The sequence below is a fragment of the Panthera pardus genome, unplaced genomic scaffold, assembly GCF_024362965.1.
Source record: "Panthera pardus isolate Hobbes unplaced genomic scaffold, ASM2436296v1 HiC_scaffold_13, whole genome shotgun sequence".
NCBI lineage: Eukaryota > Metazoa > Chordata > Mammalia > Carnivora > Felidae > Panthera > Panthera pardus.
Window position 1 is genome coordinate 159,961,667 of NW_026526688.1, and position 26,763 is coordinate 159,988,429.

At 37.9% G+C, this 26,763-nt stretch overlaps 1 protein-coding gene across 1 annotated transcript in view; it reads right to left on the reverse strand.

The window, feature by feature from the left end:
- LOC128776462 (translation initiation factor IF-2-like) overlaps nucleotides 1–26,763 on the reverse strand; it is a 180,782-nt gene that overhangs the window by 45,932 nt on the left and 108,087 nt on the right. The gene's annotated exons all lie outside the window — the stretch shown is intronic.

Below are 26,763 nucleotides of genomic sequence, written 5' to 3' on the forward strand. Positions count from 1 at the left end.
GTAACTACTCATACAATATAATATTAATCATCATGCAGCACTGCTCTTTTCAAAAAGCACACACAAAAATGTTTCTAGCAACAACCTGTGCTTGTTGCATTTCCTAGAGCCTAGGTTTAAACGGCCTAGGTTTAAAGCCTGGCTCTACTATTTACTAGCTGTGTGAACTTGGGCCTCAAGTTTCCTCATCTGTAAAGTAATTAATAATACTTATCTGATAGGATAATTGTGGGGATGCAATGAGTTAATTAATGGAAAGCACCTCAAATAGTATTTGGCAAATAGTAAACATTCAGTCAATGTTTGCCAATGTAGGACATAGTACTAACATTTCCAAATACTTCAGTCCCCTTCCCGGTTCCTCGGGTATGCCCAGGATATCCTCCGGTATCTCCACTGGTTACATGTCATTTGCAGGATCCTATGGATTATTTATCCCCTACCAACTGACAACGGACTTGGCTGTGGACACTAGTAAATGAGTAGACATGATATACACACTATCTGAGCAGAAGTTTCAATAGCCAATGCATGCTTCCACTGGCTCTCTCCTTTCCCTCTGCTATGAGTACACTACATCCCAAATACAGGCTGCTCCTTCAGCCTAGATTATGGAATTAAAAGACACAGAGAGCAGGGGCACCTGGATGGCTCAGTTGGTTAAGCATCCGACTCTTGGTTTCAGCTCAGGTCATGATCTCATGGTTCGTGGGTTTGAGTCCCATAGTGGGCTCTGCACTGACAGCAGGGAGTCTGGTTGGGATTCTCCCTTTCTCTCTGTCCCTCTCCCACTCATGTGCACACATATGCGTGAGTGCACTCTCTCCCTCTCTCTCAAAAATAAGTAAACTTAAAAAAATAAAAAAGACACCGGGAGCAGTAACAGATCCAATGTCAATCTGCTCAAAGATGTGTAACGAAGGCACAAAATAAACCTCTGTTCTTACAAGCCACTGAAATTTGGGGGCTATTTGTTGCCACAGACAGCTGACTAAAACAGCTATTATTATTTCAATTAAAAAAATAGTTTTGAAAAACTTTAAAAAATCTATAGGTATTTATCTAAAAATCATCACAACACATCTATCACAGCAGATCTGAATGTGTCTAATTGTTACAAGTGTCTCTTAGAAACTAAGAAACTTGGTTCCTATTCTTTATTGCCATTTCTTTTTTCCTTTATCTAGTAAAGTACATCTCCTGACAAACCTTAAAGATAATGATGAACATCTCTACTGAGCTCATTTTTCCACTCAACATATACATCCTCCATGGGAGCCATGATTTACAATATGGAAGTCAGGAGACTGCCTTTCAAATGCCTCCCTTTTAAGTTTCATGGCCTTGTATAACAAGCTAATTTTCATTTTAAAGAGAATTCATTAATGCAGATTTCATCACGCTTTATTAATAGATTCTCATTGGGTCTGTTTTCCTGTCTCAGTCTTTTGTAGTTTTTAGAAAACTTAGCTTCTAAAAAATAATTTTATTCTCTTATATCAACAATAGCATTTAACCTTCTCCTTACCTCAAAAAGGGCACATTTCCCCTTCTAGGCAACTGCACTATGCTCATTTTTGGCAGAAGTACTGAACTACTATTCCTTTCTTCTAACACTGTTAGCACTTTGGGTGCAAGGTGCTAAGCTCATGGGCTTAGAATCTAATGGGGAAAATAAGACAGTAAATAAGTAATCAAATGGCTTCAAATCATGTTAAGTACTATGAAGAAAAGAGAGTGTTTTAATAGAGAATGATGAGGTATGGGGTGAGATGAACTTAACTGGTAATCAGGAAAGATCTGTCTGAGTAAGGGGAAGTTTCCTGCCCAATCCTACTCTTTCTCCCCACGAGTAGGACATGAAAAGGCACAGCTAGATAAAGGGCAAGAGGACACTGTTCTGGTGAGGCCCTGAGGAAGAAAAGAGTGTTTGAGGAGCTGCAGGAAGGGAACGTTTCCCTTGCTCTCACATTTCAGCAAGAGAAAGAGGAACATGAAATGGAGTGGATGAGCAAAGCCAGAGTCAGATCATGTGGATCTTCACTGGTTTGGGATTTATCCTGAGAGGAATGCGAAGGCACTGCAGGCTTTTAAGAAAGCCAATGATGTGATCTGATTTGCACCAATAAAAGATGTGTGGAAATAGGCCAGAGAGAAACCAGAGCAGAAGTGGAGAAACTAGTGAAGAGGAAGAAGAAAGCAAGCCAAGAGGACCTGGAGAAAAGTGGAAAGACATGAGGCATATTTTGGAGGTAAAATATACAGAATGTGCTGACAGACTGAAGCTGGGTATGGTGCGGAAGAGAGCAGAGGCCGACGGTAGGTTTGCGGACTAAGGAAGGAGGAACTTGGCTAAGACTGAATGGGATGAGGATGACTGGGTGAGAGAGATCCATTTAACAGCTGAAGTCAGGGATTCTATTTTGAACAACCACAATTTAAGATGCCCGTGACATCGCCAACTGAAATGTCGGGTAGATAAGTGGATAAATAAGGATGGAATTCAGAGGAGAGATGTGAGCAAGCACTAAACTTGGGAGAGATCACCCCTCGGTGAGAAGGGCATTCCCACTGAAGGATGACCGGGCATGGAGAGTCAATGCCAGAAAGTAAGGAAGTACTTGCAGAAGAAAGAGGGTGAGGTGTAAGACAGACAGAAGTCCCCTTGAAATGGCTCTCACTGGCCAAAAATACTCATTTGTTACAAAAAGAAAAAAAGGTAATTGTACAGTGGAGAAGCTCAGAGGTCACCAACTTAATCAAATGTTCTAAAGTAACATCATCAGTAATGGGATGAAGCAAAAATAATCGGCTATTGGACAGGATGTGATGAGAAGAACACAGAAAATACCTGTGATATTCCTAGAAACACACCCAACTTGAATCTAATTGTGAGGAAACAACAGACAACCATTACTGAGAGATACTCAACAAAATAACTGGCCTGTAATGTATGAAAGTGTTAGGGTCATGAGAATCAAGGAAGGACTGAGGAGTGGTTCCAGATCAGACACCAGAGGGACACAGCAACCAAAAACAACCTGCAATCTAAACTGGATTCTATTACCATAAAAGACATGATTTAGACAATTAGCAAGAGTTGTATAGGATCTGTAGATTAAATGGGAGCAAAGTCATCATGCAAACGACCTGATTTTGTTATCTTACAGGTACCAAGGACAAAGTCTTCATCTATAGAACATACAAACTATTCTGGAATGTTAGGGTATCATATTAGTAATTTACTCTCAAATGGTTCAAGAAAAAAAAAGGTTATTTGTACTGAGCTTGCAATTTTCCTGTAAGTTTGAGATTTAAAAAAAAATTTTTTTTACATTTTATTTATTATTGAGAGACAGAGCATGAGCATGGGAGGGGTAGAGAGAGGGGGAGACAGAGAATCTGAAGCAAGCTCCAGGCTCTGAGGTGTCAGCACAGAGCCCGATGTGGGGCTCGAACTCACAAACCGCGAGATCAAGACCTGAGCCGAAGTCGGACGCTCAACCAACTGAGACACCCAGGTGCCCCAAGATTTTTTTTAAAAAAAGCAAAAAAAAAAAGTTGCAATAATATACCTACATATCAGATTGTAAACATTAGAAGACTGACCAATACCAAGTACTTGTGAGGATATGAAATATCAGAAATTCTCATACACAGCTGGAGAGAGTGAAAATTGGAAGGATCATTTAGAAAACTATTTGGCATTATCTAATAAAATTGATAATGATACACATCCCCTGTGACTCAGAGATTGCACTCCTACAAAATCTCTTAAATGTGAGTACGAAGATGTTCATGTGGCACTGTTTATAAGAATCAAAGACTGGAGGGGCACCTGGGTGTCTCAGTCAGTTGGGCATCCAACTCTTGATTTTGGCTCAGGTCAAAATCTCATGGTTCATTTCCAGCCCTATATCGGGCTTTGCACTGGCAGTGCGGAGCCTGCTTCAGATTCTCTCTCTCTCAGCCCTTCTGAGCTCTCTCTCAAAATAAATAAACTTAAAAAAAAAAAAAAAAAAGAATGGACTATTAACTCTTAATGTGGATGGGATAAAAATGAGGATGAGAGAGAACTGGCAGACAGAGAGGAAATGGGATGTTTCAGAGAACTAGCCCTCTGAAATGCTAACTAGGCTGTGCAGAATTGTTTCTCATTTATATTTCATTATCTGAGACTATAAATACATTTTTTCGGAGAATAGAAATGTTTGTAGCCACAGCGGTTATATAATATAGAAACATTTAAAACTAATAAAATATTAGTTGTCATAAGAAATATAGAAATTCAATAGGAAAAAGAAGTTCCATCAATCACACTTATTAAGGAAAGATTTTTCTCCTTTTCACTGATGTGTTTATGCATGCTTCAGAGACAGAGGTTATTAAGAAAGCAAAACAAACACAAACACAGACAGCAAAGATGGTGCACAGGATAGCAAAAAGCACATGCTAATAACTAAGCAGTATGTATTAGCCAATGTACCTTCCCAAACTCACACAGAATCATTTGCAGTCTCAGCGATAATCTAGAGCAAAGGCTAAAGAACAAGGTAAATTTGATGCATAGTGACAGTGCCTGAGAGACTTCTAGCTCTTCTAGATCTCAGTTAAAATGAACTTTGGAGAGTATCTATGAACAGAGGGATAAAGGGCAAGAGAGCTGAGGCATAATGCTAAAAGGAGTTAAAATATACATTTCCTAAAAACAGAAAAAAACTGATTCTGTCTTCTGGTAATGATACTTTTATAAATACACATAGTGAGTGAAGCAAAATGAAACAAGTTTATAGTAATCAAAAAAAATGTTGAAAGCATACAAAATCTATAAATATGTAAAGCAAGCTTTAAAAAACTTGAATACCCAGTTTTATTTATGTTGATTTTTATTTCAAAATCATGATGCAGGTGGGCAAATAATGAAAGGAAATAGAAAAATAAAATTTAAAAATAAATTTAAAAAATTTTTTTAAAAATTAAAAATGCACACACACACATATAAATGTAGTTACATTTGTGCAAAAAAACCTGAGTTTTTTCCTCTTATATAGAATTTTCATATTCATATTCACTGTATTCCCAGGGACATAAACCATGTTGTACCTACATATCAACCATTCTAGCACACTGAAGCATTTTTCTTCCTCACACAGTCACTGTCAGTTGCAAGCATTTCTGAGGTAGGTTGGAGATGCAGGGGCCATGACATAAAATGAAAACTGAGCAGACAATGACTCAACACTCCTTCAGAACCTCCTCTTTCTTTCATTATCTACTCAAAAACTAAGGAAGGGCCTGCTCTAAACTTTCTGGTTACACAGTTTAAAGAGGGTTGCTTTTCTCCTCTACCTCCTTGCCTTTAGGGATGTAGTGAAATGAACAAGGCTCTTTCCCAAGTGGTCATGTGAAAAGACAGAGGCTGAGAGACAGAGACAGAAAGAGAGAGAGAGGACTCATTTTCAGACTCAAAAAATAAGAGAAAAAGGTAAAGCAAAGGGTTTTTTTTCTTGCTCCTAAGAAAGCTTTACAGACCTGATGGCAATATTATGACAATATTGGAGCAAGTTCACAAGTACCATGAGGAAAAGAGATTTTATCACTTAAAGATACTCGTAACTGCATACATGGAAGCACCTTTTGGTGACAACAAACTCCAGAATGACTTTTCTAGCTTCATTTGGCCCTAGTGATACACAGACACCGTAACTTCACTAGTACCTGTCTTTATGCCATCAGCAGGCCCTTCATCAGAAGAACTATTGTACACATTGGCCCAATTCTGAAACCTACTGAAGTTATACTTACTACTGGAGGCTCAAATAATCAGAGCTTTTGGAAATCTACTGAGAAAAAAGAAGACATCTCCAGGAAAGGATGGGAAACAGGAATCATCAAATGTGTTTTCTTTATTGATTAAAAGAGGGACAAGTTATTTTCAGTTTTCTAGGTTAAAGGGTTTGAAATTAGAAGAGGCATTTCTTCTAGTATTAAGCACAATCAAACCTTTTCAAATCTCATGTTTCAGACTCTACTGATAGAGGTTGATAAACTGTCCTTTTACCCACAGAGACTTCAAGTGCAGTCACATGGTGCAGGTTATTAGATACAGTCTGAATTTAGAATTGGAGATCTGAAGTGTCAGTGATTTAACATCATTCCTTCATCATGCCATCTATCTCCTAAATCAATGATTTAAACCTCAAGATCGTAATCCCAGACAAAGTTACCAACACCAATATAGGACAACTGGGGGTCACTGTCACCTAAACCTAGACTAGAATGTCTTATCCTCTGAGAGACATATTCAAAGGAAAGGCTTAACCAGCTAAAGCAGACTTAATGCAAAAGCTTTCCATTGAAGTTCAGTGGAGAAAACAGCCAATCCAATTGGTCACCCTCACTCTTAAATCAAAAAGATAAGAAGAATATCTGAAATAACAAACTCTTTAAATACAGCTGTTTCCATTTTTTCATTCTGTAAAACATTACCTGAATTGTATCCATGTGGGACCAGATTTTCCTTCTCAGCTTAAGACAACTAAGAAAGTTTTGAACAAAATATATGAAGAAATGTTTTTCACACACTAGATATCAGTCAATGCAGGACAGGGGTCCCTGAGAGAAGAGAAATAAGAGACGAACCCAGCTTACTAACTGGAGAGAATTTATAGCCTACAGTGCAGGTAGAAGAAGGCCAGGTGTAGCCCAGTGATCTCTCTGAGTTGATGACAAAGTTTAAAGTTAGGAAAACCAAGGTCACTGGAATTCAGGGATAGGGTAGTAACAAGGAGAGGGGTACACAGAGAGGGAGGTCTGGATATCTGCAGAGGATTACCCTTTGGTCCTAGGCTAAGTACTAACTGACACATGCATGTGGAAAAATTACCTAAAGCATGGATTAGAGAACACAAGAATTAGGGTTCACACAAGACCGTGATTAGTTCGTGTTCCCAACAACCAGAATGGAAAGACTTTAAAACAAAACAACAAGGAGTACAATCCTCACAAGAGTATTGTCTGAGCAACAGGAACAACTGAACATTAGACTAAAGGCTATAACTAAGTTTGCTTAACAAAGGTCAACAGAGGGGCGCCTGGGTGGCTCAGTCACTTAACCAAGTGTCCAACTTTAGCTCAGGTCATGATCTCATGGTTTGTGAGTTCAAAACCCCCCACTGGGCTCTGTGCTGTCAGCTCAGAGCCTGGAGCGTGCTTCGGATTCTGTGTCTCCCTCTCTCTCTGCCCCTGCCCCACTTGCACTCTACCTCTCTCTCTCTCAAAAATAAACATTGAAACTTTTTTTTAATTTAAAAAAAAAAAAAGATCAACAGAAAAACTGGAATACATCAACTTTCCCATAAGATTAAACTATTCACCAGGTACTGCATTCTAGTACAAAATCCAAAACTGTTTCAAGGAATTAAAAAAAGAAAAATCCAGCACCCAACAACATAAAACTTACAATGCCCACCTACTCATGCTCTGTCTCTCTCTCTCTCTGTCAAAAATAAATAAACATTAAAAAAAAACAAAAACAAAAAGACACCTGGGTGGCTCAGTCAGTTGAGCATACAACTAAGGCTCAGCTCATGACCTTGCAGTCCATGAGTTCAAGCCCCACATCAGGCTCAGTGCTGACAGCTCAGAGCCTGGAGCCTGTTTTGGATTCTGTGTGTGTCTCTGCCTCTCTCCAACTCATGCTCTGTTTCTGTCTCTCTCAAAAATAAACAAACATTTTTTAATTAAAAAAAAAAAAGAAAAGAAATAGACCCAGAAATGACATAGATGAAAGACTACCTGAGAATTTGTTTATTTGAACCTGAACACGTACAAAATATGCTCCATATGTCCAAGAAGGTAAAAGAAACTATGAGCATGATAGAGAAAGAGAAGATATAAAGAAAACCAAATCAAACTTCTGAAAATAAAAAATACTCTAGGTGGAATTAACAGGAGACAAGATAGTATAGAGGAAAAGATGAGTAAATGTGAAGGCACATCAATGAAAAGTCTCCAAAATGAAAGACAGCAAAATTACTGAAATGAAGGAAATGAACGGACTAACAGTGAGCTGTGGAACAATATCAAGTGGTCTAACATAAGTATAATTAGAGTCTCAGAGGGAGAAAATAGAGGTGAGAAGAGAGAAAATTTATATGAAAAAATAATGGCTATTTCTCCAATTTTGCCAAACAAATCCTCAGGCATGAGAAGTATAAAGAAAACCATACCAAGACATAACAAAATGAAATTACTGAAAACCAGTGGAAAAGGAAAAAATCTTTAAAGATCCAGAGAGAAAAGATACAGTATATACAGAAGAATAAAGATAAGAATGACAGATTTCAACAGAGACCAGAACATCTGCAAAATCTGAAAGAAAAAAGAATCTGCCAAGCTAGAATTCTCTGAAAATTGCTTTCAAAAACAAAGGTGAAGTGAAATTCATCATGAGCAATAGAACACTATAAGAAATTAAAAAAAAATTTTTAATGTTTATTTTTGAGAGAGAGAGAGACAGACAGAGCACGAGTGGGGGCAGGGCAGAGACAAAGGAGACAGAATCTGAAGCAGGCTTCAGACTCTGAGCTGTCAGCATAGTGCCCAACATGGGGCTCAAACTCAGAAGCTATGAGATCATGACCTAAGCCAAAGTCTGACACTCAAATGACTGAGCTACCCAGGTACCCCTGAACACTACAAGAAATTTTAAAGGAAGTTCTTTAGGTGGAAGAACAGTAATGCCAGATGGAAATCTGGATCTACACAAAAGCATGAAGAGTACCAAAAATGGCAAAGATGGGACTAAATACAAACACTTATTTAAATTCAAAATGTCTTTAAATGATAGTTATTTAAGGGGTGCCTGGGTGGACTGGTCAGTGAAGCATCTGACTTCGGCTCAGGTCGTTGATCTCATGGTTCTTGAGTTTGAATCCTGCATTGGGCTCTATGCTGACAGTGTGGAACCTGCTTATTCTCTCTCTCCTTCTTCCTCTCCTTCTCTCTCTGCCCCTCCCCCACTTTCTCTCTCTCTCTCTCAAAATAAAAGAAAAAAGATAGTTATTTAAAGTAACAATAATAAATTGTAGGGTTTATAACCTAAAATCACGAAGAAGTTAAGATATGTGACAATAATATACAGACGTTAGGGGAAAATGGAAATATACTATTGTAAGATTCATATAGTACATGTAAAGTAATATAATATTACTTGGATATGAAGTATAATTAAAGATGTACACTGTAAATTTTTTAAACTACCACAAATAATATAACAAACCAATTTTGGAAATACAATATTGTACTGCAAGTAACTTGTTCTCCAAGTGTTCTACAGAATGAGCAAACATTTCTAATAAATTTAAACTTGATAAACAAGCGGTATCTTGCAGTATGAGTAGTACATGATGCCAAATGTCACATGATCACAACTGGGCCAACGGCTCTTCTCTCTCTCGCTGCAGGATTGTGGATGATCATCTCCCACACTTGAATGCTCAGTCTCAGGCTGCAGTGTTTGGCAGAAATCAGTGATTTTTCAAAACGTTGTAAGATGCCCACAACTGGCACTAGTGTATTTTTGTCACTTCAAAGCACCTGTGGACAATCCTTTGCTTTTTCCATACAAGAGTAAGCTTAGGAATGCTCTACTTCATTCTAGGTCAGGCTGCCTGTGGATATAGACCCCTTCCTCTGCTGCCTTATTGCCAGTTACATTAAATACAGTATATGACCAGAGTTTATTAATACTGTATTGTAGTCAACATCTGTGTGAGTGTATACAATGGCCCCCATGCAGAAAAAGATTCCACTGAACCAATAGACAGTATGATTCCTTTAGTGATAGTGAAAGTCATCCTACACAATAACCCTCCTCTCTTTTGTCTCCCTCACACCAGCCACAAAGGTTTTCAAAGGTAAGTGCGGGTTAATTTGTTTATTTTTCTTCATATTTTGTATTTTCTTTATTATTTCATAGTATATTACAGTATTATAATCATTTTTATATGAATATTTTTGGGTTGTGTAATGAATCAGCTGAGTTTCCAGTAATTCTTATGGGGAAATTTGCTTTGATACACAAGTGCTTTGGATTACAAGCATGTTTCCAGAATGAATTTTGATTGCAAACCAAGGTTTTACTGTAATTGGAACCATAAAAAATACTTAATCCTGCCCACTCTACCCCCCAAAAAACTCAATCCTGCCCCCAAAAAAGGGAGGAAAAAAAGAAAAGGAAAACAAAGAACAAATGTGACAAATAAAAAGCAGACTATAGCTTAAACCTAACCATACTAATAATCAAATTAATTCCAAATAAAAAAGGAGAGATTGTCAGGTTAGATAAAAAATAATAAAAATTCATTTCAAATACAAAGACAAGCTAAAAGTAAAATAATGAGAAGAGATATGCCATAATAACACTTTTAAAAAACTGGAATGGCTATATTAATATTAGACAAGTAGAATTCAGAGCAATAACAATTACCAAAGATAAAGAGGATCATTTCATAATGATAATTATGTACCTAATAATAGACCTTCAAAATATAAGAAGCAAAAACTAATTAAAGTGAAAGGAGAAACAAATTTACAATTAGAATCAGAGATTTTAATAACTCTTTCAATAATGAATAGAACAAGTAGACAGAAAATCAGTAAGACTACAGAAAACTTGTACAACAGTATCAACAAACTAGCCTAGTTCACTGGGCCTAGTTGGGTCTACTGACCCAACAATAGAAAAAGACAACATATATTCTTCTCAAGTGACCACAAAAACAAGGCCAAATAAATGTAAAGCATTAAAATCATACAAGCATGTTCTCTGACTACAGTAAAATTAATTATATATCAACAGGAGAAAGATATCTGGACTAGCCAAATATCTGAAAACTAAAAAATAAACTTTTAAATAACCTCCTGAGACAAAGAAGAAATCAACAAAGATGTCATAAAATGTTCTGAACGGAATAAAAATAAAAATATGATATATCAACATTTGAGGGATACTGCTAAGGCAGTGTGTAGAGGGAAATTTCAGGTGTATATATCAAATCTCATCAAATTGCATACTTCAATTACTGTATATCAACTTTACTTCAATACAACTGTTTAAAAGCACCTTGAGCATTCAACTGTTCACTGGTCCTTCAAGCTGTAATTTTATACTTCCTCATTCCAAACCCATTCAACAATACCTTTTTAAAGGAGGATGGGAAGTCTATCTTCATGGTGTTGCCATCCATCCATGAAATGCTATTTAAAATAAGACACATATTTTCCTCCACAAGGAAATGTAGGTGGAGGTGAAGGGGTCAGGAAATAGAGCAGATACTTCATCAGTACTAACTGGAGGGTGGAGAGAGCACTGAAAAGGGACATTTGGCACTTCCTTGCTTTTTATGCTACTCGGATACCTTCCTATCTGGAATTACTTTAGAGCTCCCAAAGTCAATCTGTCTTTCTTTGCCAAATAAGACTGTTCCAAGAAACTGCTGGAGTTGCCTCATGGCTTTTAGCAAAAAATGTGTAATTTGGCTTGTTATCTATTGATGTACTTACATTCTATTCAGAAAACCCAATGTGAATCTGTTCATTCCATCTGAATCATGGATACAGCTCAAGTTCCACCCTCTCCAGGCAATCAGTCTTCCCCACCCACTCTAGGACCTGCTGACACCCCTCCTTCTCTGATCTTTGATCTCTATAGAATTTTCAGTTTGTATCATGTGATTTATCATTACAATGTTTGTTTTCTTATCTGGTACAGGGAGATTTCTTCTATTCTCCCCAAGTTTCTGGCTTTGCTATAATATGGGAATTTCTGCCCACAGTTCTGCTGTCTTAGGGAAGTAATGAGGAAAAACCTTTCACTCGTTTTTTTTTTTTTTAATTTTAATATTTATTTTTGAGAGAGAGAGAGCGAGAGAGAGCGAGAGAGAGAGAGAGAGAGAGAGAGAGATGGAGTATGAAGGGGGGAAGGGCAGAGAGAGAGGGAGACACAGAATCCTAAGTAGGCACTGGGCTCTGAGCTGTCAGCACAGAGCCCAACATGGGGCTCGAACCCATAAACCGCAAGATCATGACCTGGGCTGAAGTCAGACGCTTAACTGACTGTGCCCCAATAAGCTTTCACTCTTAACATTACTTTTATTTCCTCCCCTCAAGAGATAAACAATCTGATTTGGGAGAAGATCAGTGCTCAGGCAGGAGTCAGCTTCTGCCTAGCCCCTTCTCAGAAAGAGCCACTTGCCCATTGGCAGAGCACAACCTCCTCTGGAAGGCAGCATGCAGTTTTCCAGCTGTTGTGCCTCCAACAGAGTAGACACTTGAAATTGAGGAGAAGGGAGAAATGTTGTAGGCCCCATTTTGGCCTTGGGTCCAAGCCACATTCCTCAATCCAGCTCGATCAGCAATATAGCTGATAATACATTTTAATCTCTACTATCAATAGAAGTTGATGATGGGTACAATTAACACCACCAACATCCAGAATGCCTTACCTTCCTTTATCTGACTGTCAAATGTCTACCTTTCCAGGATGCCTTTTTATTTGTGGAGTCTTTCCTAATTCTCAAGGTTAATCATTTCTAGCCTTTGCCCCAAAGTATATTACTGTTACTTCCACTATATTTACTCTGCTTGTCATTTTTGTAAGGTGTATATATCTCTTTCGGTACTTAAATTATAAGCTCTTTAAGAGAAGGGGCTATGTCAAATTTATCTTTTGTGTCCATCAATTCAGCTTAATTTTTATATACATTTAATCTGGATCACCTTTGTAATTGTTTACTGTTTGTTTTTAGGCAGATTGTAAATTCCAGGAGACATGGAGTCACTTCTTACTAATGCTAAATTTCTTCCACTGGCATGGAGCTTGACACAAAACAAATTCTCTGTAAATATCTGTTGAATTGAATTACATTTTCTCTTACACATTTCTATACAAGCCTAATAAATATTTGTCTGCTGACTGAGTGATAGGGGGAGGGTGAGATGTGGAAGATGAACCTAAAACTAAAGTGCCATCTTATTAGTTCCAGAATAACTAAAATCAAAGCATCAACAACAACAAATGTGTACTTCCTTTAAAGATAACGGTAAAATGATGAAAATTACTCCTTTACCCATACTTTGTCCTTTGGAGCTTTCATACCTATAAATTACTATTTAGTATACTCAATACAAAGGGTAGAAGGTAACTTGCATCATCACTGACTGCTCTTATTTCCAAATGATCACTTTCTAATGAAAAATAGGTTTTTCACATTGCAGATACAAGGAAATCTTGGAAATAGAATCCACTCAATCTAATAGAGTTCTGAAATAGTGACTCAGCAACAGCATAAGCTACAAGGGCAATCAGACCTCCAATAGCTTTCTGCTGTGTTTGCTACTGCAAAATGGGTCAGATATTCAAGCTTTCTGCTATGCAGAGCCAATGACAATTGGTACATCTTGGCCTCATAGAGGTCCCTTGACTTTCCTTCAGTAGCTCAGTAGCACTGCAGCATGCATTTATTTTAGACACTCAAATTTAAATTTGTTAGCTAATTGATTAGAAAGGAAAGAAAGAAAAAGCCTAAGAGCCTAATAACTTAAATTAGTATGTATTTAGTAAGCGACTACTGACAGTCCAATCTTATCACCAGGTTCTTTGGGGAAAAATTTTCTTTTTTTTTAAAATTTTTTAATGTTTATTTATTTTTGATAGAGAAGACACAGGTGGGGAAGGAGAAGAGAGAGAGGGAGACACAGAACCTGAAGCAGGCTCAAGTTCTGACTTGAGCTGACAGCACAGAGCCTGACATGGGGCTCAAACCCACAGACCATGGGATCATGACCTGAGCTAAAGTTGGATGCTTAACTGACTGAGCCACCCAGGCACCTCTGGGGAAAAAATTTCTAACCTCTGTAGTATGACTGATTAACACTGAAACAGTATAGCCTGATTAATACAGTATAAACTGATTAATACAGAAGCCACTACAGAACAATGTGGAATGTAAGGAAGTATGAGAGTTTGCAGTATAGACAATCAGAACAGAGAAGGATAAAAGGGATGTTTCATGGATGAGCTGCATCTTGAAGGGGAAAAAATGTAGTATTAAAGTGATAGATGAATGGGAATGCTCAGGAATGAGGGCAAATCCCTAGAGTTACATCTACTTGAAAAGCGAATACTTTCAAAAGTCCATGTTGAATCTGATCTCTCTCAGAGTAGGTAACAACCTACTGACAGATCTGGGTTGCAAAATCAAACCTAAGACTCTCCTGAGTAGCTTTTGAGTAGGTCCCAGTTTTTTAAAAGAGCCCCTGAAATTGCTGTCATCACTGAAGGTCAGGAAAAGGGCATCCCATAGTTGATACATATCTAACAGAACATTTATTACAACCATCAGATGATCACTACCTTACTGCTGCTTTTCTTGAAGATGTTAACTATTGCAAACTGCATACCCCGGCGGTAACTGGTCTACATAGAACGTCCCTCTCTAAGCTAATTCTCTAGTGCAGTAGTTCCAAATCTGTGGGAAACATGGAGCTATTCCAAGGATCCCAGTAAATTCATACAAGCACCTAGTATTGTCTGAACACCAAACTGTGTTTCACACACAGATACTGCCATGTTCTAAATGTGTATGATTACTACTGTCTTTCATTTTTAAATACATTTTTTAGAGACAGAGACAGAGAGAGAAAGAAAGAGGACGCAAGCATGCAAACGGGGGGCAGGGTAGAGGGAGAGGCAGAGAGAGAATCCTTAGCAGGCTCCACACCCAGCGCTGAACCCAACACAGGGCCAGATCTTATGACCCTAAGATCATCACCTGAGCTTAAATTAAGAGTCAGATGTTTAACTGACTGAGCCACCCAGGTGCCCCTAATTTTTAAAATATATTTTAAAATGTAATTAAATTTATAGCCAGGTTCTTCACTACTATTATCTAGGACTCCTCAAGGAGCTTAAGGATAGTTACCCAACAAATGATAAGTCCTAAGGAAAGAAGCACAGAAAAGAGGTTCATCACACAGAGTAGTCGGGAGTGGGTACAAAGGTGCCCAGAAAAGACTTTCCAGGGAAAGGCTTGAATTAGTGTTTCTTAAAAACGAAAGTTCCTCAAAAGTCAGAAATTTCAAGAATTTTTAGCTTTGTATTTTTATTTTAGTAACACTTTTTTTTTTAATGCTTATTTATTTTTAAGAAAGACAGTGCGAGCAGGGGAGGAACAGAGAGAGAGGGAGACAGACGATCCAAGCAGGCTCCATGCTGTCAGAGCAGAGCCCTATGTGGGGCTCTAACTCATTAGCCGTGAGATCATGACCTGAGCCGAAGTTGGATGCTTAACTGACTGAGCCACCCAGGCATCCCTATTTTAGTAACATTCTTAAAAAATTATATAAGCACATTCTGGATCACGTGGATGCCCACTTTATAACTCAGTATAGTAGGCAAGAATGAGAGGGGGATTTGCAACTGTGAAGTGGTCAAATGCCTGATCTCCTGAGCTGAACGATATGCTAAGCCAGTGAAGAAGGGCTTAAATAAGAACGACACAAACTGATTTACATTTTTAAGATCTCATATTTGTGACTGTGTGGAGAATGGATTAGACAAGATTAGGGGCAAGAGTAGAAACAGAAACACCAGTTGGGGGGTTTTAGAGTAGTTCTGACATGTAAGAATGATTGTTTAGATTAGAGGTACTAGAACTGAGATTGAAGGAAGTGGATGGATTTTTTAGGACATGATTGGAATTTTGTTTCTTTAAAAAGAAAGCACATGTCTGAACTCAGGCGGAAAGGCTGAGTAACAGTGTACCCCAGCAAAGGGGCAAAGAAAGAAAGACACAGGGACAGCAAGTCCCAACAGTGAGAAAGAGCATGGTTCATTCAAAGAACCAAAAGATCAGTTATTTGGGATCTTAACAGTGAGTGGAGAAATGCAGTAAGAGACACTGCTGGAGACAAGAGGGGTCAGATGTGGCCATATTATAGAATCTGAACTTCATCCTAAAAGCAATGAGGAAATGGAGTGGTTTTAAGCAGAGAAGTGACATAATCTTTTCAAGATGTACACTGTGAGGTGTTCGAGGTGTCCTCTGGATTTAGTAACAAGGACATAGTGACCTGACAAACGCAGCTTCATGGGGGTACAGTACAAGTCAAATTGGCAGAAAGCCAATTTTGTCTCAGGCAAAGAAACAGAAAACAACGGTGCAACTATTGTGCACTAACCAACAAGCAGGTAAGAAAATCAAATCAAATGAAAAGTCTTTTTTATTCTAAGCTTCCTTGGAAGTACTTAATTCTGACAGATAAGATATGGATAGACAAACAGATAAATAAAACAGAAAGATATATAGAGGAGGGGAAGGGAGGATCCAATGGATTTTGATCTTAAAAGATTTAGGGTTATTTTAAGATGGCTTAAAATCAAATTAGGCTAAGAACTGGTTGATAACAATAAGAGATGAACCAGAAGGTAATTAAATATATTAAAACATTTATATTCTTTTAAATCTTCCTCCAAATAATACTCTTACATGTTGTATATTTATTATTTTTAGTAATAAGGATTTAGGGCTTTTTTTATTTGAATTTGTGATTGCAGTTTCACAGGAAAACATAAGTTATATTAGTTGCATAACTTACATAAGTAACTTATGTTCTCTCGGAATCAGTTATCAGCAAGACTACCTTCACTTTAACTTAACTCATAGTCAACTCTCAAGGGGCAACCCATATAGAAGTTCCCTTCAGGACATCTTCCATAAAATGAAGGTTAGCCCTGTTTCTGTCCCTCTGTAGCACTGTATGCATAACTTTATCACTACTGGTTTTGTGCCTTATTCATCTTCGTATCCCCAAGCACAGCACAGTGCCTGACACATAGTAAGTTCAATAAACGCTTATCAAACTAATGAATAACTGAGATGCCTTCCAGTTTGGACCATGAAGCCATTCCTAGGCATCAACATCCCCTGGTGGCAGCAGCCCCACAGTGCAGCATACCAGGGAGGAAGTGAACAGTTAACGGAGGGTTTGTCTTACAAGCCTAAAAGAAATCTGGAAAGTAACAGATCTACATAGAATCCAACACCCACCCCCCCTCACTCTCCCTCCACCTAAATATCTAAATCCATAAAACAAAAACCAATTCATAACACAGTTCTAATACTTTATCTTTGTTCCCTCAGAATCAAGCCAATAATACTTGTGATGGACATTACAAGAAAAAGTTCCATAAACAGATAAAACAATTTAGTAGTACTGTTAGATTTTTTTAACAGATTCCCAAATTAACTGTGTTTGACATATTTTCTTGGATATTGAAGAATAAATACTAGTTCAAAAACTTCTACCTCAGAAATATTTTTTCTTATTGACTCAAACAATGTTAGTCACAATAGCCAAGTTTATTATTTATTTTAAAGTGTCTTTAGCCCTTGTCCAGTAATCACAGAATATGGCCTTTCCTTTTTTAAAAAACACAGAAAAAAACATTTTATGTGGGAGGTGCAGAAACTTAAGGAATGTTTTTATATCTTATTTGAACTATTATTTATCCATCTATTTCACAATAATCAAAATTGAAACACATTCCCAATTGCCTTTCTAGTTTCGGTGCATCTCAAAACAGCAGAAAATGACCTGCTCACCCTTGTCAAGAAGCATGTACAATGATGGCATGAAGGATCTGCCCAGCAAACAAATTAATTAAGCACCAGACTAAAGAATTCCAGAATCAGCAGTGACTAAGGATTCCTTTACACACAAAGAGAAACAGGAACTCTGTTTCATCCTGATTAAAGCTCTGTAATCAGAGTTCTCAGTGGTCTGTAGGTCATGCTTTGCAGACTACTTTACACCCTACAAAAACAATAAATCAAAGTCATCTATTATTTTACAGATTCTCAGTCTAGCCAGTTTGGGTTAAAATCATTCCCTGGTTTGCCTACAGGTTAAGCAGCCAGTATTTTTCCAGCATTGTTTAACTTTCAGCACCTTCTATACCATATCACACTACCCCCCCCCCCATACACTCACCAGGAAATATTAATAAGATGGGACACAGTGACAACTCCCATCTTATTTTGCTCAAATTCTAGTGGCTGCCTGTATTTCAATCAATCTTTTCCACTACAAGAAAACACTGGAGAAAAGATAGTAACATTTCCTTCTCCCACCCATTGTGATACCAAGGACAGTGTAATAGAAGCGTCCCTTTGTGCAGACAAAGCCTACAGACAGCTTCAATATGTGCTGCCTTGGAGCTGGCTTTGGCTCTCTGGAGCAAAGCCGAGATTTAATGAGGCTTTCCAGATTGAAGGTCACAATGGTGTGCTGAATAATAGGGTTTTTGCAGAGAACCATACATTAATAAAACTAAACAACTACATATGGCTAATGGACAACTGAGACATACTGATAAAAGACAATTGATGACCAATAACAATATTTCATAAAGCCAGCCACACACACCTATACTTATCTTATGAGAGTTTAAGGTAATGCAGACTATACAACAGGGAAAGCTTTGGTACATAGGTAGAAAAGTTCCATAGTTCATTTCCCAAAACATCATGTGCAGCCTCTGCTTCCAAAACTATCAGCCACTTTTCATATTAACTATCAGGGTAGAGGAAGAAAGAAAAAGGAATTCAAGAAAAGAAGATTTCAGTAACATAGATTCTATTCTTTTTAAACTGAAAAATTCAAATGCCCTGCTTCTGACTCTTGTTTATTTTAATTATTTTTTTAATGTTTATTTATTTTTGAGAGAAAGAGTGAGCGAGTGCAAGTGGGGGAGGGGCAGAGAGAGAGAGAGAAAGAGAGAGAGAGAGAGGGAGACACAGAATCCGAAGCAGGCTCCAGGCTCTGAGCTGTCAGGACAGAGCCCGACACAGGCTCCAACCCACGAACTGTGAGATCATGACCTCACCTGAAGTCAGACACTTAACTGACTGAGCCACCCAGATGCGCCTGCTCTTGTTCTTAAAAAATAAAATCCACTCCTTTTTTCACTCCACTAAGGCCATTCTTTTTCTTTGAAGGTCCTTTTCTTACTACATTCCAGAACTTTTTATATTATAAGAAATGGAGGTAAACTAGTTATTTTATATGAGAATAAAAACCAAACAAACAAAAAATCCTAGGCTCTGGTCTTGTCTCTGGTAGTGTGTAACCTTAAGGAAGTCACGTAAACCTTCACTGATGCCACGCGTCTTTATACATACAACAACAGGGGTGAAACGCGACTGGGATCATAAGTGGGGTTTCATAGTGATAACTGAATTTTACGAGTACAAGAACCCAACAAAATTCTATGTAAAAATATTTTGTGGATGAGCATTTTTCTAGGGTTATAACAGATTTTCAAAACTGGTAAAGAAGCACTGGTAAAGACAATTTTTAAGTAAAATGCTGTAAAGAGCCTATAATTCCATGATTCTTTAATAACAACAGAATTAAGTCAAATTTTAAGTCAACTGGAATAGAAAACAGCCTACAAATTTTCATCCTCAGAGAATGGAAAAACTGGAAATACTGTTCATTCAAGCTGTCAACAATCCTAAGGGATCTGGGAGAGATGAAGCGATTCTCTCAGCAGTGTTTAAAGGCCAGATATCCTCCCTCCACCCTTAGCTGAAGACTTAGGGCCACACCAAAAAGGGCATGGAAGGAAGCAATGTATACACCTAGTGCCCAGATCTTGATTGTTAAAATACCATTCCCCTCTACAGAGGTGGGAATCCTTAAAGAAATTGCTGAGTTTTAGTCTGGGGCAGGGATAGTAAGGTGACCCTGGGACATCTTGTTGGGCTAGAAAACAAGGAAGCACTCAAAGACTAAAGGATCATGTTAAAGGTTGACAGGAACAGGTTTGAAGAGGCTCCCACTGGCAAAATTTGTGCAATACGAACCTCAAAAGTAGTAACGAAAGTAACATATCATAAACTTGAAAATTTTAAAGTCCATGAGTACAAAATGGTAAGAGAAAAAAGAACTAGTATAATGGGAGAGTGAATAAAAGACAAGAGAGAAAACCAAGAGAAGCCTTTCTTTACGGAAGACTACCAACCAATAATATAAAAGATACAATGAAATTAGAAAAATCATCAGGGAAGCTGGGTGGTTCAGTCAGTTGAGTGTCCAACTTCAGCTTGGGTCATGAACTTGTGGTTTGTGAGTTTGAGCCCCACATCAGGGCAGAGCCCACTCCAGATCCTCTGTTCCCCCACCCCCGCTCTCTGTCCTTCCCCGACTTGTACTCTCTTGAAAATAAATTTTAAAAAAATCATTTTTCAACCCCCATGTGACAGGTGATTTAGGCAAGGATCATCAATGGATGTAAAAAATCACTAGGGAGTAAGATATTCACACGGTCTCAAAGTATCACCCAACATATTCCTTACTGCCAATGTGTCCATTCCCTGAACCTGGACTTTAAGAATGAACATAGCATTGGATATTCTAATTAAATGATATCATGGTTAATGGGAATTAACTTTTTCAAACATCTGTGAACTTACCAATTTTCAAAGAATTAGAACATGACACTTAATGTATACATTCAGCTCCATCTAATAATTATCTGAAGATTCGGAAGGCCTTCCTGTACCTTACTATGCCTCTTTATTATCAGATGAAAATAAAAGATAAAAGGATCACTGCACAAAAATACATCCCGACATAGCACACTAGGATTGTCAAGCTGGCTGTTGTCCTTTTCTGGTTCCCAGTGGCCAATGGTTCCACTTAGGGATATCACAGTCCACAATTGTTCTACTGTCCCCTCCTAAGCTTTAGGTAAATGAAAAACATCTCTTCCTCCCCCAAAGGTAGGTGAGATGATGCAGAAAATTCTACAAGACAAAGAACCATGTTTCTTCAACAAATGGTAAGAGAAAACGGGGAAGAAAAGGAATGGTTATGGATTAAAAGAGACTTAAGAAACACATCAACCAAATGCAACATAAGAAACTTAGCTGGATCCTGATTCAAACCAACCAACCACAGGAGCACCTGGGTGGCTCAGCAGGTTAAACATCCGACTTCAGCTCAAGTTATGATCTCACAGTTCGTGAGTTGGAGCCTCACATCGGGCTCTGTGCTGACAGCTCAGAGCCTAGAGCCTGCTTCAGATTCTGTGTCTCCCTCTCTCTCTGCCCCTCTCTCACCCACACTCTGTCTCTCTCTCTCAAAAATAAACATTAAAAACAAATTAAAAAAAAAATTTGGTTTCAAATAAACCAACCATAAAAATACATTAAATAGGAAAATTTACTGAATAGATATTAGATATTATTTTTAATTTTCATGTGTGATGTGATTAAGTTTACATTTTTAAAGAGTCCTTTTTGATAAGGTACATACTGAAGAATTTATGAATAAAACAATATGATGTCTGGAATTTGCTTTCAAACATTACAACTGGGTGGTGGTAAGGGGATAGGAGCAAACGGGATTAGTTATGTGTTGATAACTGTCAAATCTGGGTGATGAATTTGCAAGCGTTCATCGAACTACTGTCTCTATTTTTGTGCATGTTTGGAAATTTCCATCACTAAAGCATTTTTTTAAAGTGAGGTGGCCCTATTAGTTATAGGTATGGAGACACTGTGGTCAGTTAAGATGTATGGTTGCCCACTTCTGGATCTATGCGTAACTGATTTTATTTCAGTAACCATTTACGAAATACCTGCCAGTTTCTGGTGTCTCTAGAACTCGGTGATAACCAAGGGTACTTTTCAGTATCATCAAGAATGTAGTGATTAATAGTGCAGTCTCTGGAGTCAGATTGCCCACACTGGAATCCCAACTCTGCCACCTACTAGGTATGTGATACACAGAAAGTTGCTTGATCTCTCTATGCCTCAGTTTCCTCATTTATAAAATAGGAATAGTAAAAGAATCTATCTCAGAATACCTGTGAAGTACTTAGAACAGTGCCTCATATATAGTAAACATTCAATAAATGTCAGCTATTGTTGTTGGTGTTCATCAGTTGATCATATTAAAAGGAAATTTGACTCCCATCTACTGCCATTGAAAATCTCATATAAACATTGCCTTACTTTGATAGCTATGAAACACTTTAATAGGATGCCAGATTTCCTAAAATTTAATGGTTGTGGCATTTGTCTGTGACAAATCGATGCTTATAACAGTTTGAGGAGACATTATGTTCTTTCATGTTAATTGACAAAAAAAGATACCAAGAGCAGAACAGCAAGATGTCACCCCAGCTGCCCTTTAGTGAACCAGTTTATTTGGAAACGCATTTTGTCTTCTGGCAATACATCACTGATTTTCGTCTGTGAATATAAGGTCACATCATCATAAGCAGGGTTGGAAGATGCAAATCAAGCTGATTCACCAATAACGGTTTCTAGTATTGATATTTTGAAATATAATAAAGCTAGAATATAATAAAGAGCAAAGACCTCCGGCCTCTCTCTCTGACAGTGAGGGTTTGGTGGAATTGCTGATGCTGCTGAGGATGGGGAATGAAGGTTGGAAGGGAAAGCAGTGGTAGACTATTGAATCCAAGACAGAGTTCAGGCTCCATCTAGGCAGAAGGTATAATGCATGTGTACTGTGTAGGTTACTATAAGTAGAAAACCAAAACAACGATAACTTGAGACTGACCAGCAGTATCTCAAGAACAAGGCAGTGGGAAGTACTCTGTTCCAGGTATAGAAAATAAGGGGATGTGATGTCTGTAGAGAACACAAAAATATGGATGAACTGACTAAAACTCATTCTGCATTTCATTATCACCATGCATTGGCAATTCAAAACATTATCTCGATCAAATATTCCTCCCCCCGAAAAATCTTTTGTCTAAATTCCAGCTACTGGAGTCACTGCTGAATTTTAATAATATACATATAAGCTTCAAATTAGAACATTTTTAAAATGTGTATCTCTATTATACATTTATGCCACATGGAATTTAGAGAATGCCCATTTTATAGTCTGTGGAAGCAGATTTCAGCTACACAGATTAATTTTCAGAGTCAGTTTATAATGGTTCAAAATTGCTCAGTCTGGCGTCACAGTTCGTGAAACCCACCATTCCACATATTCCTGAACTTAAAGAGCAGATTCAAAAAAACAATGATAGTCTGATGATTGTAATATGAAGAAACAGAATTTTAGTTACTTCATTTCTATCTTCATGTGGCCATTTGAAGTTTTTACTTTGCATTTAAATCAGTGAAACAATTAGATCTACTGTGTGTAATATTTTGGTTTGGTAAGTGCAGAGTTTATTTCACATAGGAGAAACTTTAATGAATATGAATAATATCTTTTAAATCAGAATTTATTATTGTTTATAACTTTTTTCAAGACTAAAGAATACAATAATTGTTCAATGAAAGAATGATTTACTGATATAATAATTATTACATAGAAAATAATGATTGCTACTGATATTAAATGGTTACTAGTAAAAATAATTATGCTGTATAGAGGAGGGGGTGTTAAAAAATGATGTGTCCCAGGTTAAATGCACTAGGTACATCATTGTCTTTGATACTCTTCTGTTCTGCAATTAACTCCACTTAGCAGTATTAAAAAACCCAAGACCTTGAGAATAAGTATCAGAACTAGCAAAGCCGAATAGTGCTGGGTTCCAGTTGTCAAATGCAAAAATAAACAAATCTCTGTCATTCTGTGATATTCACATATTTTAGAAGTCAAACGTGTTTCAGAACAGGCAGGACAACTTTAATCAAACAGATAATGACCTTTCACAAAAGAAACAGGAAAAAAGTCCAAATTGCTAATTGTTGGCATTAATGCTACTGAATCATGGCTCATTTATAACCACCCTCCTAGTTACTATGGCATATTATCTATCTTATTTTCACATCAGATTTTAGAATCCTTCAGTATGAAATCATAAACTGGAGCTTTCTAATCACAAGTAAAAGGATACTTGATTAGTAGATAATGCAGCCACTCAAGATTTTTAAGCAGAGAAATTGTATTCTAAGATTTAACAACTTGTATTGTGTGAATTGATGTGAAAAAGGTTAAGATTTTCTAAAACTATTTAATTGGCTGCTTATTAGTAGAGAACAAGTTGATAACTTCTTAGAAAATTAAATGATGCTTTCCTAGCCCATTTGTGGTTAATTTTCAATTTTAAAGTTATGAGACTCATTCCTTGAACTGGCAAGCATTGGTAAATGTCTTCTGTGTGTCTAGCAGTGTGCCTGTTGGTGGTGGTCGGGCCTCACCGGTCAAACCAAAGGAGCAAAGTCTCTGCTATTCAATGAATAACAAATAAAAACAAATATTTATGAAAATGTGACCAGTGAGATCACAGAGAAACACACCAAGTGCTACAGAAGCAGGAAGAAATAGCTCGAAGTAAGTTCCAAACTTCAGCTGCTTTGAAATTAAGACAGAATTCTGACATGTATGTCAGAATTAAGTATATAGGGGGGGCCTGGGTGGCTAAGCTGGTTAAGCATCCAATTTCGGCTCAGGTGATGATCTCACGGTTCGCCGTTCAAGCCCCATGTCAGGCTCTGTGCTGAGAGCTCAGAGCCTGGAGCCTGCTTCGAATTCTGTGTCTCCCTCTCTCTGCCCCTCAGCCTCTCGCGCTCTGTCTCTCTCACTCTCAAATATAAATAAATATTAAAACAAATTAAATATATAACCAGTGGAAGTTCATTTGGCATGGACTTTTTCTTCATATCCAAGCAGTCTCTTCATATTGAGTTGTTTCATCTCCAAGAGATCTACTTAATTAATTTTACCACAAAATCTTGAAATCAGAATACCTCAGATAAATGACTGGTGGCAGTGAAAATCAGAGATTAAAGTGGAGATAGCTACAGGAAGGTGGAAGAAAGGAAGGGCAACAGCTGGATGCCTGTCATTTGAGGAAGGGCGTGGATGGCAAGCCATTAATGAATTCTGGAACAGAATGAGCACACACAGATGAGCAGCTCCTAAGTTTCTCTTTAGATCCACTGTGTATGAAATGTCTATGGGATACCTGTAGGCAGACGTCCAGTAGAAATGGAAAAGCAGTCTGGAGCAAGGTGGGGCTTGCTGATATAGCTTTAGAAGTCTCCATTTGAGAGATGGGGATTAGAATCAGGGGGCTAGATGAGATTGGCTGGGAAGATGTCACAGGGAAGAAAAACAATTGAGGATGGAACTTGATTGCATACAGTTTCGCATCATTCCTTAAAATGTAACCGTGTGATAAAAAAGCATAAACTTTCCTAAACTACAGATGCCTACCTTTTACTTCTTTTACCCAGAAAAGTTAAGAACATGATGTTAGAAGGTGGAGGAGGGTCAGTAAAGTATCCTCCAGAATGAGAAGGTACTTTGAGACGCAAAACTGAAGGAAGCCACTCCATACCATTTTCAGTTTTATTCAGGGTAACTAACTGACGGGGGAATCAAGAAGATGGATGATCCAGGCCCTACACAGCCATTCTCTGCCCCAGGCTCCCCCCAGTCCAGACCTTAACCCACAGTTTTATGGAGCAAGGGGCACAGTGGTGAGGTCACAGGGCAATTATCTAAAGTGGCACCTTAGGTGTGCCAGGCATCTCTACTAGTTACCTTAAAGTAGGACCTCTGTGTGCCTGCCACTTTAGGAAACATTAAAACAAGCCTTTCTGCATTCTGGTCAGGGCATACATTAACCTCCAAGGCTTGGAACACGTTACCCTGAGGGAGATGGTTGCATAGGCACAAACAAGATGGGGGGCCAAAGATGGAGTCAGTGTTGTCAGCTCTCCTACCCACAGGTTCTGAGAGAGTCCTAACTCTGCCACTCAGAAGCTGGATAGTCATAGGTAAGTCACACAATCTGCAGGCTTCAATTTCCTTATCTGTACAATGAGGGTATCATAGCAACTATCACACCATGTACAATTTTTGTGAGAATTCAATGAGATGAGGGATGTAAAGTGCTTCATACAGTGAATGGCACAGAGAAGGCACTCAATAAATGTTGGCTACCATAATGGCGACAGTGATGAATCTTACTACAATTCTGGCCATATGGCAGGAACTTAATAAATAACTGTCTATATTGCTCCATATGTTTCTAAAATCTATTTCCATCTCTCAATGAATGGCCCACTTAAAGAGTATTTTGTTGAGTAAAAAATAATTCACTATACATTATAGACTGACTCATTCTCTGATTATGTACATACAATTGTCACTATACAAAGAACTTGATTGAGAAATGATTGCACTCTTGTTGCACTCTTGTTCCCTGTTGATATTAAGTAACCTGCTGCTTCTGATATTTTTCTATTCTACACATTTCTAAATATCTATGAAAAAAAAACCCTAGGTTTTCTAATCATCCATTGAAACATGAAAATGTTTAGTCAGAATGAACTAATTTGTCCTCAAAGCTTCCATAATTATGGGTCCATTACTCTACTTAATAAATTGTATCATAATTAACAGTAAGTGAGTCTGTTTCTTCCCAAAGATTTATAGGCATGCTGAAGTCAAAAAATGTATTCATCCCTGTATCCTCAGGATCCAATCCAGTGCTTAGCATGTGACAGTAAGTATTCTCGATGAATCAATGAATTAATGAATGGACGAACAAACAAATGAACAAATGAAAGAACTCAGGAGCATGCAGGACAGGGAAAGGGATAACCTGGATTGTACAAGATAAAGAGTGTGGGCCAGATGAACTCTGTAGTCCTTGTGATTCAGTTGAAGATTAGCCTATGGTTGATGTAT